Source organism: Rattus norvegicus, chromosome 8 (genome assembly GCF_036323735.1).
Source record: "Rattus norvegicus strain BN/NHsdMcwi chromosome 8, GRCr8, whole genome shotgun sequence".
Classification (NCBI taxonomy): domain Eukaryota; kingdom Metazoa; phylum Chordata; class Mammalia; order Rodentia; family Muridae; genus Rattus; species Rattus norvegicus.
Window position 1 is genome coordinate 82,444,337 of NC_086026.1, and position 19,142 is coordinate 82,463,478.

Sequence of the window (19,142 nt, forward strand, 5' to 3'; positions counted from 1 at the left end):
TATTTGTATTGCCGTATTTTATTTAAAGCAGTGTTTAAAGTAAATTAGAGCATGGAACTATGTTAAACATATACCTTCCCCCCTGTTTTCTTATAAAAGCCAAATATCTCTTACTTGGACAGGAATGGGAGGTTGGATGTTGTTGTCTGCATACCAGATAATTTATGTTGTTTCGGTGGCTGGATTTTCTGCTTTAAAAAAAAAAAGGGGGGGGCTGGGGATTTAGCTCAGTGGTAGAGCGCTTGCCTAGGAAGCGCAAGGCCCTGGGTTCGGTCCCCAGCTCCGAAAAAAAGAACCAAAAAAAAAAAAAAAGGATTAAAATTTTTTATTTGTATGAGACACAGTGCGTGTGTGGAGGTCAGGAGACAACTTGCAGGGCTCAGTTCTCTGCTTCCACCTAGTGAGCTCTGGAGAGGGAACTGACACCCTTAGATGTACTCCCCTCACTGGCCAACACCATCGCCTGTGCCCCAACCACCCTGAGTTTTTGTTTTTCAAAATGTTTTGGTATCCAATGGTTATAGCTGTAGAGTTTGGGCTTTTTTGTTTGTTTGTTTTATAGTATAGCCACCATACTACTTTATATCTAATAATGTCGGACATAAATTCCATTGGATAGTGAGGAATTTTGTGTTGGCTGTGTGTGTGTGTACATGTACATATCTGAGGAAAGTTTTAAATTTCCTGATAGCACCTTGAGTTTTAGTCGTCAGTGTTGTGGCAATAGGTCTGTATACATTCTCCTCATTCTTACATATGTTACCTTACATATGTTACATTCTTACCTTTGTTACTATCTGTCTGTAAAATGATGCTTTCAAACTTACTCTGTGGTGAATTGTAAGAGTCTTTCATAACCAAAATGTGACTGTTTGCTAGATGTCATAGGAAGGTTTGGAATTCAAGCCCCGAGGAGGCCGTGGATTCAGGGCCAGGGTGGTCCGCATGGTGAGAGATGTCTAAAAAACCTAATACACATAGGAAAGAATGCAAAGAAAGGCCTGTGGTCGACTTTGCCCTTCTCTCTGACCCAAGGCTTGTTGGGCCTGTTCTACTTCCTCCTCCTAATTTCTTCCTCCACTGTTTTCTTCCTTCCTGTCTTTCCTTCCTGCTTCTCTTGTTTCTTCTTCTTCCTCCCTCAGCCTTCCTTCCTGCTTCTTCCTCTTTCTTTCTTATTAATCATTCCTTCGTTGTCTTTCTTCCCCCCAGAACACTTAGTTCTGCTAGCGTTAGAGCTCTCATGTAGGCCTAGAAGCCAGGATTTCCCTTCTGTGGCCAGTCTGCCGCTCTCCCTCTTTTACAGATGAGTGCTGACTCTGCCACTGGTCAGGGCTTTTGTGACTCTGGACTCTCCCACCCCTACTGCCTAGCCCACTGGTCACACTCCACAGCCCTGCCTCTGCAGCAGCCACCAGCGACAGCCACTTTTACTGCTCACTGTCTCTGCTACCATTCCAGTTTGCAAGAGAAGACCGACCATCTGAGAGAGGCCTTCTGTTGAGCCGATGCTGGAACACCAGAGAGGCAGCTATCTCACTGAGAGGGCCAAATGCCCTGCTGGTGCATCCAAAGAAGGGGTCTGTGCCAGTCACAGCAAACCTTATGCAAATGAGGGTTTGTGTTGACACCAATCACAGCATTGTTCCCTGTGTACCAGTCACAGCAGTCCCTCTATTGGGCCAGCCTCCAGGCCCAGGGGACTTGTTTTCTCTCTAGCCTAGGTAGAAGTATTTGCCAGATCATCTAGAGTTCACTAGTGCTTGTGATAGCAAAAATCTTATATGAGCTGTTTGAAGTGGTTGTAGCTGGGGCTGCACCTTTGTAGCTGGAGCAAAGAGCTGTGGTCAGTGTGTCATTTCCTCGGGGTATTCACAGACTGTTCAGAATAGCTGGTTCTGAACAGTACCTTGGGTTGGCTGTTCCACTGACAGGCCTTTCGGTCAGGACAACCCAGGCATCAAGGAGGAGTATGACAGCTGCTAAAGACGGAGTCATAGTGCCCTATCCCTTAGAGCCTAGCAGAAAATGAACGTCCAAAAAAAATGCTGGTAATAAGAATTTGCTGACACTGAGTTTTACAAATTTTAGTGCTTACCACCTGCCCAATCCTCACGGAGACTATTATGGGGGCAGGGGGGAGAGTGCATTGTACTCTGATGTTGGAGCCTTTCAGAACTTAACTTGAAGATAGTTCCCATGCTGTGAAGTTACCACAGAATACTTTTAAAATCTTCTTGATGTTTTAAAACCTCTCTAGTCACCCCCCCCGCACCCCCACCCACAGCTAAAGGCTAACTTCCTGTTGAGTCTTCGGGATTGAGTAGATAAGGAAATGAATGGTTCTATGGTTTTGGGGATATTGGGATAATAACAACTTGTAATATTTTGATTAATTCAACTTTTTTATATTTAATTTATTTTTCATTGTGAGTATATTTGTGCGGATGGGCTTGTGCATATGTGAGTGCACATCCCCAGAGAGTCCAGAAGAAGGCTCCCCTTGAGCTGGAGTTCCAGATAGTTGAATGCAGCAAACTGAACTCAGGTCTTCTTCAAAAGCAATGAATTCAATTGCTATCTTTCCAGCCCTAACTACTACAAAGGTTTCCTTGGAGAATCTGTTTTTTTGTTTTTTGTTTTTTTTTTGTTTTTGTTTTTTTGTTTTGTTTTGTTTTGTTTTTTCCCAGAGCTGGGGACCAAACCCAGGGCCTTTCGTTTGCTAGACAAGCGCTCTACCACTGAGCTAAATCCCCAACCCCGAGAATCTGTTCATTTCTCAATACAAAGTTACAAACGGGTGGCAACTGATTTTCAAAGAGAATGTTGTACTGTCTACATGATAGCTTTTGCATCTTTATCTGGGGGTGTCTTAGGGGGGACGAGTTAATGTGACCAGGTTTTAGGAGCCTGGCTGGTCTGGCTGTACCTTCTCCAACTGGGGTAAGTTGAGAAGTGAGTGGTTATCTGAACACTTCATCACAAAGGCTCCCTCTTGACTCTTCTGCATTGGAATTAGTGATTAGCAACAGGGCAAGGGAGGAGCAGCCGCAGTCCTGGCTGAGTCTGCCCCTGCTCTTTTGGCTTAAGGGTTGGCCCTGGTATGTTGGAGCTGGTGTGCCATTTGTTCCTCACTGACCTTCCATGCTCAGGGCTGTTTGGATGGGATCCTCCATCCTCCCTTGGACCCTGGATGTTGTGATCCCAAATCAAAGGCCTTTATCTCCTCCCTAGGGAAGGGGGATTAAGAACTTCCTGCTGCCTTTTCAAACACTGAAGGGCTTGTGTGGGGCCTGGTGTGGGTCTGAGGTCACCTATAAAGGCTTCAGATGCCCTCCGGTGCCCTGTCAACTCAGAATTCTTGCTTTTAGGAACAGGGCCTAGGCAGCTTCCCATTAACAGAATTCCTGAGAGTTTAATGCCTCTGTGTATAAAGTCAGTGAATCAATCAACTTACAGTGGGGATTAGCTCAGGAAAACCCTCTTGTCTTTGAAGGCAAATGCAAAATACCTCGATTAACCTGGAAACTCAGATGGATTTTCTTTAGGATTTACTCATCAAGCAGAAAACAAAGGGCCAGCACTGAGATCCCTAGGTGAAATTTTGTTTCTGTGTGTAGCCTGTCATTGTACCCTTTTCACACCATGTCAATACATTGTAGTCTCTTCTTTCTCTGGACTCCCTACTGTGTACCATTCACTGAGAGTTGCAGTCTAAGTGTTTAGCACTTTTAATTTTTATTTAAGGGCAGGGGCTTGTGTGCATGTGTGTGTGCAGTTGTGCACATATGTGTGTGCTAGTGTGTGTCGTGGAAGCCAGAGATAGAGCTGGAGGTCTTCCTCAGTCACTTTCCACATTATTTTTTGAGACAAGGCCTCTCGCTGAGCCCAGAGCTCCCTAACTCAGCTAGAGTTGCTGACTAGTGAGCCCCAGGGCCTTCCTGTGTCCGTTTCCCTAGCACTGGAGCATCACCATGCCTGGCTTTTACACGTGTGATGGGCATCTGAACTTACGTCATATTTGTGCAGTAAGCACTTTGTTGACTGAGCATCTAACGTCTTCTGTTCTTTTGATTCTTCTGCTTTTGCTGTCTTGAGCAACTTGCTCCATGCTTTCATGAGGATATGGACTCTCTACCGCTGACATGTGGCCATGGGAAATTATGCTTCCCAGTCCTCCAGCCCTCTGACTCAGTACCCAACAAGAACAGTTGGAAACTACTGCTGTAGTCTCCTCCAGAGTGTTGGTACAGTTCCAGATGTCTTTTATGATCTGGTTGTTGTGTTTTATAAAAAAAAAAAAATGAGAGGCCAGGATATGTTTCAGTCAAGGCGAGGTATAGTGAGGTGGAAGGGGTGCCTCAGAGGACTCATGCTGAGGCATCCCTTCCCCCTGAGGTACCAGCCATAAAATAGATTATCATATGGAAAGTGAAGCACGGACTGGGGAGAGGGGAAGGGAGAATGGGGTCAGGGAGAGAAGGGGCAGAGAGTAAGAGAGTAAGAGGGAGAGGAGTAGTAAGCCAGGCATACCTGGCTGTTGCCAGGTAACCGTGGGGTAGAGCCTAGAAGGAATGCTAACACTGGTCCGATTGCTGATCATTTCCTTAATAGAAGACCAGGTCTCATGAAGCCGTATTTTGTGTGAGGCTATTTAAAGTACATGACACCTGAGCTTGGAAACCCAGCTATACAGAGCTGGTCCTGAGTGCCATTTTATCTGTATAAAATCATAATCATTTAGACACCTATCCTGGGACACTAGGCTGTGAGAACTGAACCTGCGTATCATTATTGTAATCTGAACAATCATAGCACATCTATGTGCAGAATATCTAGTTTTTCTATTAATCAGAGAATTTGGTTTTATGGTTTTTTCGGTCTCTGTCTTTCATTGAGTACAAAATCTTTTGTACAGTGTTAATTATAAGCCGTCAAGGAAACAGTCAAGCTGTTTGGCTCTCTCCACTGCTAACAACACATGAAAATCCTACCAGTTGACCTTCCCCTGCACAGGTGACTGTGACCCTCAGTGGCAGATGCAGTAGGAGCTTCGAGTTTCTTTAACTCCAACAAACTACGCACTGTTGGACTTGGATTGTTGAAGGCATCTTGGCCCACAGTTCTCTGCTTTTATGTTTCTGAACACAAGATTGCTTCTCCTTTAGCCACGAAAATCCCAAAAGGAAGGGCTGGAGAGATGACCCGGTTGATAAAGTGTTTGCTGATCAAACCTGAGGGGCTGAGTTTAATTCTCAGGACCTAGGTAGGCACAGAGGCTGCCTGTATTCCAAGCACACAGGAGTGGAGCTGGCCTCTTTTGAGCCGGCTGGCACGCTAGTTGAAAGAGTATGGTCTGGGTTGAGCAGGAGGAAAGCAAAAGAGGGAAATACTTGGTATCAGTCAGCCTTGGGCCTCCACATGTGTGCATATACACACATGTGTGCATATACAAGCACATACACCTTCACATATGCAAATATACATATACTACACATACATTCACAGATATGATTTTACAAAGGGAGCTGTTATATTATTACATGAATTTGCCATGACGGGTTGTTCAGAAGCCAGTGTCTGTTTAACAGGTCATGTGGCACATATCGCTACATAAATAATGATGCCTATAATGACCTAGGGTTATATATGTCTTTCTCCATATGTATGTATAATTTTTTTCTGGTAGAGTTAAATTGGCTTGCTTCTAGCTATACCTGGCAGCTCATGTCTATGATCCCAGCTAGTCAGGAGGCTAAGGGACCAGGTCAGACATGTATCAAGATCCTGTCTCAGATAAAAGGACGTTGGCATGGCTCAGTGGTCCTAGCTCAGTGACCACTAATACACACAAACTGGTTCTGTCCTTAACAGCGTTAGAGAGAGCAAACATGGCTATTATCTTTCAAGGCCTGATAACTTGTTTGTTACTTTTAAAGACTCTTGTTTTTGATTGGACCCAGAAGCTCCATGCTGCCTGATTTTTATGTCAACTTAAATAAGCTAGGGTCATCTGGGAAGAAGGAATCTTGATCAAGACAATGCCTCCATAGTATTGGCCTGTGAGGTCAGCGTGGGGGACATTTTCTTGGCTGATAATAATTGATGTGGAAAGGCCCTGCCCACTGTGGGTGCTGCCACCCCGGCCTGGTGGTCCTGGGTGCTGTAAGAGAGGCTGAGCAAGTCATGAGAGTCCGGTAAGAGCGCCCTCCATGGCTTCTGCTTCAGTTCCAGCCTCCAGGTTCCTGCCTTGAGTTCCCTTCGGGACTTTCCGCAGTGCCGGAAGTGTAAGCTGAAACAAATGCTTTCCTCCATGGTGTTTTCTCATAGAGATAGACACCATAACTAAGTCAAACTCCCAGTGAGGGCAGCCTGTGTTGTGTCTCTTGGCAGTTTGCTCTTGGTATGTTTCTATGACTCCCTTCCTTAGCCAAAAATTTAACATATTTTGCAGTTTCCTTCTTACTTTTCTTTCTGTGTAGTTTCTGCAGAGCAATGCACTGCTGTAGGACACGCGGAGTAACTATTCCCCTGCTCCCAGGAGCTTTAGGCCTGGGCTTAGTGTAAGAGCTTTGTTTTTGTTTTTCTTTTTTTTTTTTTTTTGGGTTCTTTTTTTCGGAGCTGGGGACCGAACCCAGGGCCTTGCGCTTCTTAGGCAAGCACTCTACCACTGAGCTAAATCCCCAACCCCTCTTTCTTTTTAAAAAAATAACTTATTTTTATTTTATCTGCATTTTTTTCCTGCATGTTTGTGTGAGGGTCCCTTGAAACTGGAGTTACAGACAATTGTGAGCTGCCGCGTGGTACTGGGAGTTGAACCTGGGTCCTCTGAAATAGCAGCCAGTGCTCTGCGGTGTACTGGTACTGGCATCATCTTTGGAAAAATCTGAACATTCTGCTGCTCTTTTGGTTCACACCTGTGGAGGCACAGTGGTATCTTGTCAGTCCAGGAATCAATCAGTCATTCGATGTCTGTCTGTCTGTCTGTCTGTCTGTCTGTCTGTCTGTCTGTCTCTGTACTCCCCCACTCCCCCCACCCCCGTCTCTCGTTGGTCGTTGTTTTGCTTTGCTTTGTTAACAAAACCATAGTTGAGAACACTCAAATTGGCATCTACAGTGCATCCTTGAACAGGCTTGGCTCCCCGGGTCTAGAGCAAGAATGCTTCCACAGCAGGCACACTCTGCGCTGGGTTAAGCCAACTTGCTTCATGGAAAAACCTGGTTTGTAGTTCCCACTCGGATCACTTGATCATTCCACTCTTCGCCCAGAACCTCGGTCACTACTCCTGTGGCCACGAGCCTCTCATGGAAAGTATGAGGTTGTCACTCGTCATCCGCTTCAATGAGTTCCTCACAACTGGTAGCTTCGAGGCAGATACTCAGTTTTGTCTTGATGTAGCCTGTCACCTAGCAGGTGAAGAAGAGCCAGACCTGGTAATTAGTCATTACTTTGTGAACTGAATGTCATATGTAGACATTAACAACAACAACAAAAAGGACAGGGTCTTACTATGTAGCACTACCTGACCTGCAACTCACAGAGATCTTCCTGCCTCTGCCTACAGAGCACTGTTACTAATGTAACCATCGTATCTGGCTTGATTTTTTTAAATTTATTATTAAATTTTAAAGTTATATATTGTATATACATTGTAGAGATACATTGTAGAGATATATATTGTAGAACAGATATCTCGTTATGTGGAAGAGAAAAGAAAACCAGGTCTTTTATACTCTGAGGAAACTGTATTGTATAATGTGAGAGGCCGGTACTGTTTACCTGTCATCCAGTCACCCATCAACTATAATCTGTCACCTACCCATCCACACATCTATCAGTCCATCATCCACTCACCCATTCATCAGTATATATATATCATCCAGCCACCCAATCCATGCATCCATGCATCTATGCATCCATGCATGCATGCATCCATCCATTCATCCATCCACTGCCTATTATTTTTCATCTACCCACCCACCCATTTATCATCCATCCGTCATCTATCCACCATCCATCCATATATTCATCCATTCAGCCATCAATCACCCTCCTATCCATTACCTATCTATCTGAACAATACAGAACCACATTGTGGGATCATAAAGTAATTTAATAGAGTGCAGCTCCCAAGTATGTGCTTAAAGTCCTTGAGAAGAACTGTTTCTGAAAGCAAAAAGTGTCCTAACCAGAGATATTTGTGTTGTGAGTTTGAGATTCTTCTCATTTCTCTTTTCCACATGGACGAAGTTGCTAAGTGACACGTTTGGTTACAAAAGCCTCGCTCTTTAATGCTTTCTTGAGTCTCTGTCTGTTACTAATGCACAGTGTAAAACTGTGTGGAATGTTCTTCCTGCACAGTTGAGCTATTAAGCAGAACTAATTCTTTATGGAATGACAACAAGGCCTAAGAAAGGCATCTCTTGGGTCGGGCAATATAAGGCAACCGCTTGGCAAACTGCTAAAGGGCAGTGGTCTGGGAAAGACAAAGCCAGGGGATTTTTTTTTCTCTTCCCCTGGAATTCATAGGAGCCACACAAGTCGAACAGCTTTGAAGCTGGTTCCTGTGGCTGACTGTGCATGATTTTTTTCTGTATGGTTTCCTGCTTGTTTTTGCCAGCGGAGGGGCCAGGGATAATCACTTGATAAATGCGTTAGCATGTGCCATACACTCTGACCACACACTGGCTGCTGGGAGACAGATAATATGAGAGGGGGGAAATCCCACTTGGGGATGCCTTTCAAAGAGAGATCAGATTTTACTGCCAAACTAACAGGATTCTATTGGGATTATGGGAGTGCCATATGGAGACTGATTATGTGAGGTGAGTTCTTTAGTGCTTTTGTTGTTGTTGTTGTTCAGGAATAAAGAGTGGTTGGAAAGATGGGATGCAAAGCAAACAGTTTTGCAGCTCTAGAGAAGGAAGCACGGAACTCAATGGTAACGTGACGGCAGCTTAATGATTATTGAAGATGTACCTGTAGTTTTCATTAAAAATGTTTATGTGTGTAGGCATGGTGTGTGTGTGTGTGTGTGTGTGTGTGTGTGTGTGTGTGTGTGTGTGAGAGAGAGAGAGAGAGAGAGAGAGAGAGAAGAGGAACAGAGAGAGAAAGAGAGAAAGAGAAAAAGAGAGAGAAGAGAAGCCCAAGTCTGATGTCATGAGTTTTCTTCTACTGCTGGTCCTCATAATTCATCGAGGCAGGCTCTCTCAATTGAACCTAGAGTTCATGGATTAGGGCTGGGGCGTCTGGCTAGCTTGCTCTGGGGATTTCACCTCTGCCTTCTGAGCACTGGAATTACAGATGTACCACCATGCCCACCTGGCAGTGATGAGGATTCTAGGAATCTGACCTCTCTGGTCTTCAGAATTGATCAGCAAGCACTTTACCTACTCAATCATCACCCCAGTCCACACCTCCCTGTAGTTTTCTTAAAAGATACTCTGTGTGTGTGTGTGTGTGTGTGTGTGTGTGTGTGTGTGCAAGCACATGTGTGTATATTCAAAAAGGCCAGAGGACAACGTGGTAGAGCTGGTTCTCCTCTTCCCCCTTCCATGGGTTTCAGGGATGGATGACATCCAGGGTTTCAGTGATTTTATGCATTGAGCTGTCTGTCCCATTGGCCCCTTCCTGTGATTTTTTCACTTACTCTGCCTTGTTTTATTGAGTTCTATGGTGGTTTGTCTTGCCCCCAAATCTTTCCTTCAATTTTAGTTAAGACAAACTTTGTCATGGAGTCAGGTTTCCTGTGTTGATGATCCTGGGTTCTATAAGAAAGGCTGGGCAAGCCAGGGGAAGCAAGCCAGTAAGCAGCAACCTCTGTGGCCTCTGCGTCAGCTCCTGTCTCCAGATTCTTGCTCTGTTTGAGTCCTGTCTTGACTTCCTTTAGCAATGAACAGCAATGTGGAAGTGTAAGTCAAATAAACCCTTTCCTCCCCAACTTGCTTTTGGTCATGGCATTTCATCAAAGCAATAGAGCCCCTAATTAAACAGGAACATAAATGCATTTTTGGCCAGCAGGATAAATTTTGTTTAATATATGCTTTTGAATATGGTATTACAGAGAGAATTTTCATTTGAGCATTTTATGCTCCTCCAGATAACTATTATATATGCATTATGTTTTTTCTTGTATATAATCTAAAAATAGATGATAGATAGATACATATATATATGTATCTATATACAAACTATATATAGAGATATAGGATAGATGGATAAGTGGATAGATTCATTAATCGATAGGTGAGTATGTTTTAAGTAAAAACAGAACTGAAAGAAAATGGATCCTATGCCATGTTTTGTGCATTTGTGTATCTTTTAAATGCTTTTAGTGTCTGTTATAAAGTTATAAAGCAGGAAGCAAAGAATAGCTTCCATGATCTTGGGGATATGAGAAGTATTTCTAGTTCTACATTGGAAATGGGATAATTTCATCAAAGAGGGGAGAGTGCCCTTCAGGACTCAGTTTTTATATCCATCCACCCACCCGTCCACCCATCCATTCATCCATCTTCCCACCTACCCATCCACCCATTCATCCATCCATCCATCCATCCATCCATCCATCCATCCATCCATCCATCCATCCACCTACCCATCCATCCATCCATCCATCCATCCATCCATCCATCCATCCATCCATCCATCCATCCATTCATCCACCGACCCATCCATCCATCCATCCATCCACCGACCCATCCATCCATCCATCCATCCATCCATCCATCCATCCATCCACTGACCCATCCATCCATCCATTAGTGTATTCATGTATACATTTTATGTGTAGGTCAGAGAAGAACTTGAAGTCACTTTTCTTTTACCAGTTGAGTGTCAGAGATCAAACTCAGGTCATTAGTTTTGAATATAAGCACCTTTACCCATGGAATTACCTTGCTGGCCCAGGAGTCAGCTTTTAAAATCTGCTGGGCCAATCATGTGCTGGGTATTGTTAATACACATCTTTAATCTTAGAATTTTGGAGGAAGATGTAAGTGAATCTCTGAGTTCAAGACCAGCCTGGTCTACAGAACAAATTCCAGGCCAACCAGGGCTACATAGTGAGAGACCCTGTCTCAACACAGATAAAAAGAAAATAAAATCTGTATGTTGTTACCTTGCTTACTACATAACTTTTTGTCCTTAAAAATATGAGTCAAGAGGCTGAAGATATGGCTCAGTGGTTAGGAGCCTGGCTGCCCTTCCAGAGGACCCTGGTTAGATTCCCAGTTCCCACATGGCAGCTCATAACTGTCTGTAGCTGCAGTTCCACAGGATCCAACACCTTTACAGCAACATACATTCAAGCAAAACACCAATGCACGTTAAAAATATCTGTATCAAGAAGCCGTAGAGAGGGTGCAGTGGCTAAGAGCGTTGGCTGCTCTTCCAGAGGACCTGGGTTCAGTTTCCAGAACTTACATGGCAGCTAGCAACTGTCTCTAACGCCAGTCCCAGGGGGTCTTCTGGCCTCTATGGTTACTGCAAACGTATCAGATGTATTTCCTGGCAAACACTCATACACATACAAACCATCTCAAAAACCCTAAAGTTCAAACAATTTAAATTCTGTTTCATGAGAAGGAAGAACCTACTTGAAATTTAGTTTCAATGGCGTAAGTAGTGTAAATACATGTTCATATGTAGTGTGTGTGTGTGTGAAAATGTGTGTTTATGTGAGTGTGTGAGTGTGAGTGTGTGAATGTGTATATGTGAGAGTGTATGTGAGTGTGTGTGTGAGAGTGTGTGTGTGTGTATGTGAGTGTGTGTGAATGTGATTGTGTATGTGAGAGTGTGTTTGAGAGTGTATGTGTGTATGTGAGTGTGTGTGTGTCTGTGTGTGTGTGTATGTGAGAGTGTGTGTGTATGTGAGAGTATGTATGTGTGAGAGTGTGTGTGTGTGTATGTGAGAGTGTATGTGTGTGTGAGTGTGTGTGAGTGTGTGTGTGTATATGTATGTGTTTATGTGTGTGTGTGTGTGTGTGTGTTATAGATTAATGTAGGTGTCTCCCTCCTTCACGCCATCTTTTTTTTTTTTTTGAGATGGGGTCTCACTGAGATCCCTGAGGTCTCACTGAGATCCCTGATTCGTCGAGGCTGAGTAGCCAGGGATCATGATAGCGGGGATCACGCTTCGCGCCCTACTCCCGACACACTGGGATCACTAGCACAGATCTGCTATCAGCTATGCCAGCTTTGTGTGTGCTGGGAATCTGAATGAACCCTTTGAGATTCCCAGGTTCTCATGCACACATGGCAGGCAGCTCAGCAGCTCACCGGTCCACAAATTCTGACATATGTATAGCACCGTGCAACCATTCTGAGCCAGCCTCAGGACTTCATCACACCAAAGCTTTCTCTCCATCTGCCTGTAATTGCCGCACTCTCCTACCATGACACCAGCAGCCCCACTCTAGGACTGCATGTGACATGACTCTTGGGCTCTTGATTCTTTACCCAGCCTAATACATTGCCATCGGACTGTGCTGTGAGGGAATCAGTAGTTTAACCCTTTTTACTGCTGAGGGGTTGGTCACCCTTTTACTTGAAGGATCTCAAGTTTGCGATGCTCATGAATAGATTTTCTCAGAATTTTCTTGTACAAGTTTTTGTGTCAATGCAAGCTTCCCTTTTTGAGTAAGTATTTAGCAATGGAATGCAGGCTCCTAGGGAAGTGTGGTGTGTGTGTGTGTGTGTGTGTGTGTGTGTGTGTGTGAGAGCAAGTGTGTTTGTGTTCTTGTGTATGTGCATATGTGTGTTCATGTGTGCATGTGTGTGTGTGCATTTGTGTGCATGTATGTGGATGCCAGAGTGTGCAGAGCTAGACATCAGATATCATCTTTGTCAATCTCTACCTAATTTTTTGAGACAGACTCACACTGAACCTAACACTGGCTATTTTGTTTAGACTGGCTGCCCCACAGGCCTCTAGAATCTTCTGCCTTTGCCTCCCACATTAGGGTTACAGGTCTGGGCAGGTAGCCATGCCTGGCCTTTTCATATGGGTGCTGGAGAGTCTTAGCTTAGGTCTAGTACTTGCAAAGCAAGTGCTTCATCTTCTTCAGTGTCCCTGCCCCTACTTTTTTATATACACTGTACATTATTTTATAACTCCTATTCAATTTGTTCTTTGAGGGATATATATTTGTACATGTAAATTTAATTGTACATAAATTTATATATGTATCTGTATATTTATAAATATATAAATATATGTATTTTAAATTTATTTGGTTCCTGTCACCCTCACCCTCTCCTGTCTCCCCTCTACCCTTGTCAACCCTCCCCCAGAAGTCTTCCCACATCTGTGTCATTTTGTTTTGTTCTGTGTCCCACTGAGTTCAATGGGTTTGGAGTTCTCCTTAGAGCCTCCTGGGCTCACAACTGAAGACAGTGGTGCCCCTCCCCCAGAATTTATCAGTCCAGCAGGGAGGGCGGCGCCCAGTGAGCCTCTCAGCTGGTCCCCTGAGAAAGTCCACCTCTCTGTGTCAGTCCAAAGTCCCTTAGACTGCTAACCATGTCACAGCCTCCACCCTTCCTCTCCAGTGTCCCGTCTGCTGTCCCAGCACATTATGTTGTGCGTGAGTTTATGTACAGATCCCCACGTTTCTCTGCCTCTCTGCCTGTGCTAGGACTTATGCATACGGAATCATGGTGCGGAAAGCACTTGCAGTGAAAGGTGCAGTGACTGTAGGTCCTCTCTCCTCACACCCGGTGAGCGTCCATCAGCTGTCGGCGTGAATTGTGAGCTGGCTCCTTCAAGTGGACTTTGGGCGGTGGACAGTTGTGTTTAAAGCACTCCGACTTCTGGGCCCATTGGGATCACTGCCTCTGCCTTGTTCTTAGGCTCTTTGCATATTTAGGAGACAGATGTTGGAACAATGACACTTGTTCTTTTGTGGAGTATGCATTGGAAGCGTGCCAGAAGGTGGGAAGGCAGGGAACATGCCGGTAGAGGCCTCAGAGAGCCCGCCCACCCGCCCGCCTCCGTTCCTAATGTATCGTTTAGAATATGTTGAGGGTTAAAAGTCCCTTTTAATATTCTTTTTTTTTTTTTTTGGTTCTTTTTTTTGGAGCTGGGGACCGAACCTAGGGCCCTTTTAATATTCTTAACATTTAGTTTGTCTGTTGGGAGAATGTGTGAGAATGTATACGTGTGGAGGTCAGAAGACAACTTGGGGGAGGGAATAGAGTCTTTCCTACTGTGGGGGTTCAGAAAGCCAATGCAGGCCATTGGGGTCAGTGGCAAGCACTGTTACCCAGAGAGCTGTGTCTCCAGCCTGAGGTTTGCTTTTCGGTTTTGTTTTCTTTCTTTTTTTTTTTTTTCTTTTCTTTTTTTTCGGAGCTGGGGACCGAACCCAGAGCCTTGTGCTTGCTAGGCAAGTGCTCTACCACTGAGCTAAATCCCCAACCCCTATTTATTTTTTTTATGGATACAATAACTGTATCTGGAATAGCAATCTCTGTGAATTAAATAATGTATTCCTTGATACCACATTATAACCCCTTAAGAACTGATTTTCTAGAACAAAGTGATTTGCTCAGTCTGTGCACTAAGATGTGTCCAAGCTGTATGTTCTCAGGGAAAAGAGGGAGACTTCCCTGACTTTGAAAGAGGTGGTGCAGTAAATTAATCCAGGAAGCCTGTTAAATGCCTGTTACATGCACTGCTTATTCCTGGCAACAGACAGACAGACAGGAAGACACATTCTCTGGACTAGAAGAGTGTATATATAGTCTTGGTAAGAGACCAGGACCTAAATTAAGAAAGTTAAAGCATTCTTTAAAAAAAAAAAGAAATTAATTACATTGTGTGTGTGTGTATGGCTGTGTCTGTGTATGCGTGTGTCTGTGTGACTGTGTGTCTGTGTGTGTGTGTCTGTGTGTATGTTTGTGTGTGTGTGTGTGGTTATATGCCCTTGAATGTTGGTTTCTGTGGAGACTACAAGCCATTCTTGTAAGATCTCCTGGAGCTGGAGTTACAGGAGTTATGAGCTGTCCTACCTGTGTGCTTGGAACAAAACTCTGCTCCTTTACAAGAACTGCACATGCTCTTAACCACTGAGCCACCTCGCCTTCCCCATCTTGCCCAGTCTTAAAGCTATAATAACTTTGAAACTTATTCCTTGGCTGGTTTATACCTGCTGATCCCTTCATGCTGTGATTAGACAATTCCCAGATATCTCCAACCGACAGGCAGGCTCTGAGTACAAGGGTTTGCTGGAAGTGAGATCTGATGAGGCCCAGTTTTTACTGTTTGGTTAGTGAAGTCTGCACTCTTGATTTGAAACACTGGTGACAAAAATAAACTGAGTTAATAGATATAAAACCCAATAAGAAATCTCTGAAGTTGTGCAGTTAGAGTCAGAGTTAGAAATCTGAGAAGCGCTTGTCTAGCAAGCGCAAGGCCCTGGGTTCGGTCCCCAGCTCTGGGAAAAAAAAAAAAAAGAAAAGAAAAAAAAAAGAAGAAATCTGAGAAGCTGCTGACAGATTCCCCAAAGCTACTGATTGGAGGCTTAAAGATGGTGGGGGCTGGAAGCACTGGAAAGTGGCTGCTACCTGTGTTCCCCTCCTATCTGGGATTCCGCTGGGGCTGGGGCGAGTGGAATAGTGGTGATTGGTGTAGTCCTTCCGCACTCTGGACCTGGTGTTCAGTAGTGACTTGCAGTGCTGGACCTGGAGCTCAGTGCTGACTTGCAGTGCTGGACCTGGAGCTCAGTGCTGACTTGCAGTGCTGGACCTGGAGCTCAGTGCTGACTTGCAGTGCTGGACCTGGAGCTCAGTGCTGACCTGCAGTGCTGGGACCTGGAGCTCAGTGCTGACTTGCAGTGCTGGACCTGGAGCTCAGTGCTGACTTGCAGTGCTGGACCTGGAGCTCAGTGCTGACTTGCAGTGCTGGACCTGGAGCTCAGTGCTGACTTGCAGTGCTGGACCTGGAGCTCAGTGCTGACTTGCAGTGCTGGACCTGGAGCTCAGTGCTGACTTGCAGTGCTGGACCTGGAGCTCAGTGCTGACTTGCAGTGCTGGACCTGGAGCTCAGTGCTGACTTGCAGTGCTGGGACCTGGAGCTCAGTGCTGACTTGCAGTGCTGGGACCTGGAGCTCAGTGTTGTCCTGTGGTGCTGGGACCTGGAACTCAGTGCTGATCTGCAGTGCTAGAACCTGGAGCTCAGTGCTGGCCTGCAGTGCTAGAACCTGGAGCTCAGTGCTGACCTGTGGTGCTGGGACCTGGAGCTCAGTGCTGGCCTGCAGTGCCAGACCATGCATCAACATCCCAACTGATGTTAGTGTAAGAGCACTTTATATGCACATTTCATCAGCAGCTTTTAAAAGTAACATTTTCTTATTATACTGAGAAGAGCCTATAAAGTTGTTATAAGTTACCAAATGAACTATTTAAAAAATGAATTATTACAAATTAATTATCTACAATTTTTAATTTAAAAAAGCACTATATATTAAGTATTTCATTTATCCTGGCTGCTTTTGCTGCTGATGCTTCCTCCTCCTCCTCCTCCTCCTCCTCCTCCTCTTCCTCTTCCTCTTCCTCTTCCTCTTCTTCTTCCTCCTCCTCCTCCTCCCCCTTCTTCTTCTTCTCCTTCTTCTTCTCCTTCTTCTTCTCCTTCTCCTTCTCCTTCTCCTTCTCCTTCTCCTTCTCCTTCTCCTTCTCCTTCTCCTTCTCCTTCTTCTTCTTCTTCTTCTTCTTCTTCTTCTTCTTCTTCTTCTTCTTCTTCTTCTTCTTCTCCTTCGAGACAAAGTCTCTTTATATTTTTGGCGGGCCTCAAATTCACAAAGAAACCAGCTGCCTCTGCCTATAAGTGCTGAGATTAAAGGATTATGCCACCGTGCCTAGCTTTTAAGGATGCACGAATGTCCTTCTGACTTAATATGCAAGCTAATGTTGGCACATCCACTTAATTGGTTGTACATGATTTCAAAAGTACAATTTACTTACTTATATGTTGCTTTCTGATCCAGTAAAACTTTGGGGACCGGTTTCATCTGAGCAACCTTTACAGCCCTGGCTGTAAATCATAGAAAATGATTAAGTGGGCAGATGAAGAGGAAGTCACAAATCAAATAGGCACTTACATTTATTGTGTTTGCAAGGTTGTTTTTGAGAATGGCGCATGTTTTGGGGGACCTTGTGTCCAGGCTGTTTTATAGAGCTCCAGCCTCTTAACAACACTACTTTAAGGGCTCCTTGTGCAGCTCTTGGCTTGTTTAGCTAGACTGTGAAGGGAGGTCAGGTTTCACGGGGATGCTGTAGGCTTGTAAAGGCCTACCGTTCTCGTTGAAACAAAAGTCCACATCAGGAAGCAAGCTGAGATTTGTGTGAGGATATTTAAATTTGTCACGTAAATAAAGAACAGAAAATGAGGACAACAAAAAGGTCCCGCCATCAAGTCTTAGAAGGCTGCAGCACACAGTGAAAGGCTTATTCACTTACTCAGCTTTAAATACCATTAAAAACAAAAAAAAGCAGGGCCTGGGAGATGGCTCACTGAGCCAGCTCAGTGGTAAAAGTGCTTGTCATGCAGGCATGAGGACCAGAATTCATGTCCCCAGAAGCTCAAATCTCTGCTGGGTTAGGGCAGCAACCTGCCTGGAATTCCAGCCTCTGAAGGAGGAATATCCCTACAAGTCGCTAGGGAGAGCCCAGTCCTGAAGCTCTGGGTTTTGGTGGATAGTCCCTGCTTCAGCATCTGAGATGGGAGAGTGAGGACGATTCCAGATGTCTGCCTCTGACCTGCAGGTGCATGCGTATTTATATGTGTCCACACACATGAAAAAGTATGTGCGTACACGTGTGTGCATCATACACAGAAGAAAAAGGAGAAAAAGAATAATCAAAATAGAACCAGGCCAGCCTCAAGCTTGCAATCCTCCCTCCGCAGTCTGGAGTGTGTGTATCCCAAGCCTTGATTAGTTTTTGTAAAGATATACGGCTTATTAAATAAACTTTAAAGTAATTAAATTTGCATACTTTCCTCTGTAAAGATGAGATAATGGCCTCAGTAAATGCCAGTAAACACAAGGTTTTGTTTGTTTAGTTTTGCCATGGGGATGGGGTTTGGAAGCCTCGTGCATCCTGGGTAGGTACCCTACCACTGAGCTGCATCATCAGCTCCGAGCAGGGCTTTAAAGCTATCTCTCTGGTCAGAATCTCAGGGATTTGGCACACAGTGTTGGCCAGTTAGGAAGCCAGTGTGTTTCGGCCTGTTCTGAGCAGTGCTACTCGGAGATGTAGAATCCCCAGTTCTCACCTTCCCTAAAATACTGGAGTAACTCAGGCTTACGAGAGAGTTCAAATACAGTCTTGCTAACCACCAGGCTTTGGATCCCACCTCTTAGCAAGCTGAGTATTAGGATGACACAGCTACAAGAATTAAAGAAACTAGACTATTCCCACCCATAGCACAGAACCTAGCAACAAAACATATGTCACGCTCTTGTGTCATAAAAGGTTCAAAACCTGTGTTGTGACATTCTGTTCTTTACCTCTCCCCAGCAGTTTTGACAGTTTGAGCTGCCCGCTTGCACAGCAATTTAGTCAATCCCTCTTTCTGCTCTCAGACAGATTCCTGAACGCAGCCCTTATAGGTTAGCTTTGTCCTTTGCTGGACGATCGCCACCTGGAGTGCACCAGACACCGGATAAATGTTTGTTGAATGAATGGGTAAACTTAGGAAAGATCACTTTAGTCTAAAAGTTTGCTGAAATGGATACGATTTAAAATATTTTCCAGTTAGGAGTCAGTGGATCTAGCCTGTCATTGTGTAATTCAGAGCCGATCCACATGGCTTGACACGGATAGATGAGTCATCCAATCATGTGAACAGTAGGGTTGATGTTAATGTATGATTCATGGAAGTTGGCTCCTTCTCGTTATAATCTTGCAGAATATCTTTAAGAGCAGAGATACTCTGTGTGTGTGTGTGTGTGTGTGTGTGTGTGTGTGTGTGTGTGTGTTCAGTGCCCAGAGATGTTGTTACATATGCCTTTGTACATTTTAAAAGTGACTGCTTAATTAGAGCTTGCTTTTGAAGTAATTGATGCCAAATTGCTTTTCACACCTCCACCAACTAGCCTGTTGACTGTACCCAATCAAGAACGCTTAAACACACACACACACACACACA

The 19,142-nt window shown here is 44.5% G+C and overlaps 1 protein-coding gene across 6 annotated transcripts in view; it reads left to right on the plus strand.

Moving 5' to 3' along the window:
• Positions 1-19,142, plus strand: part of Prtg (protogenin) — a 109,507-nt gene that overhangs the window by 15,231 nt on the left and 75,134 nt on the right. For 2 of the 6 annotated variants that reach the window (XM_039081519.2, XM_063265548.1), the window contains exon 1: positions 11,175-18,603. The exons of the other annotated variants lie outside the window; for them this stretch is intronic. The gene's annotated coding sequence lies outside the window, so the exon portion shown is untranslated. Of the gene's footprint in view, positions 1-11,174; positions 18,604-19,142 lie in introns of those variants that run through there. 6 annotated transcript variants of the gene reach the window in all.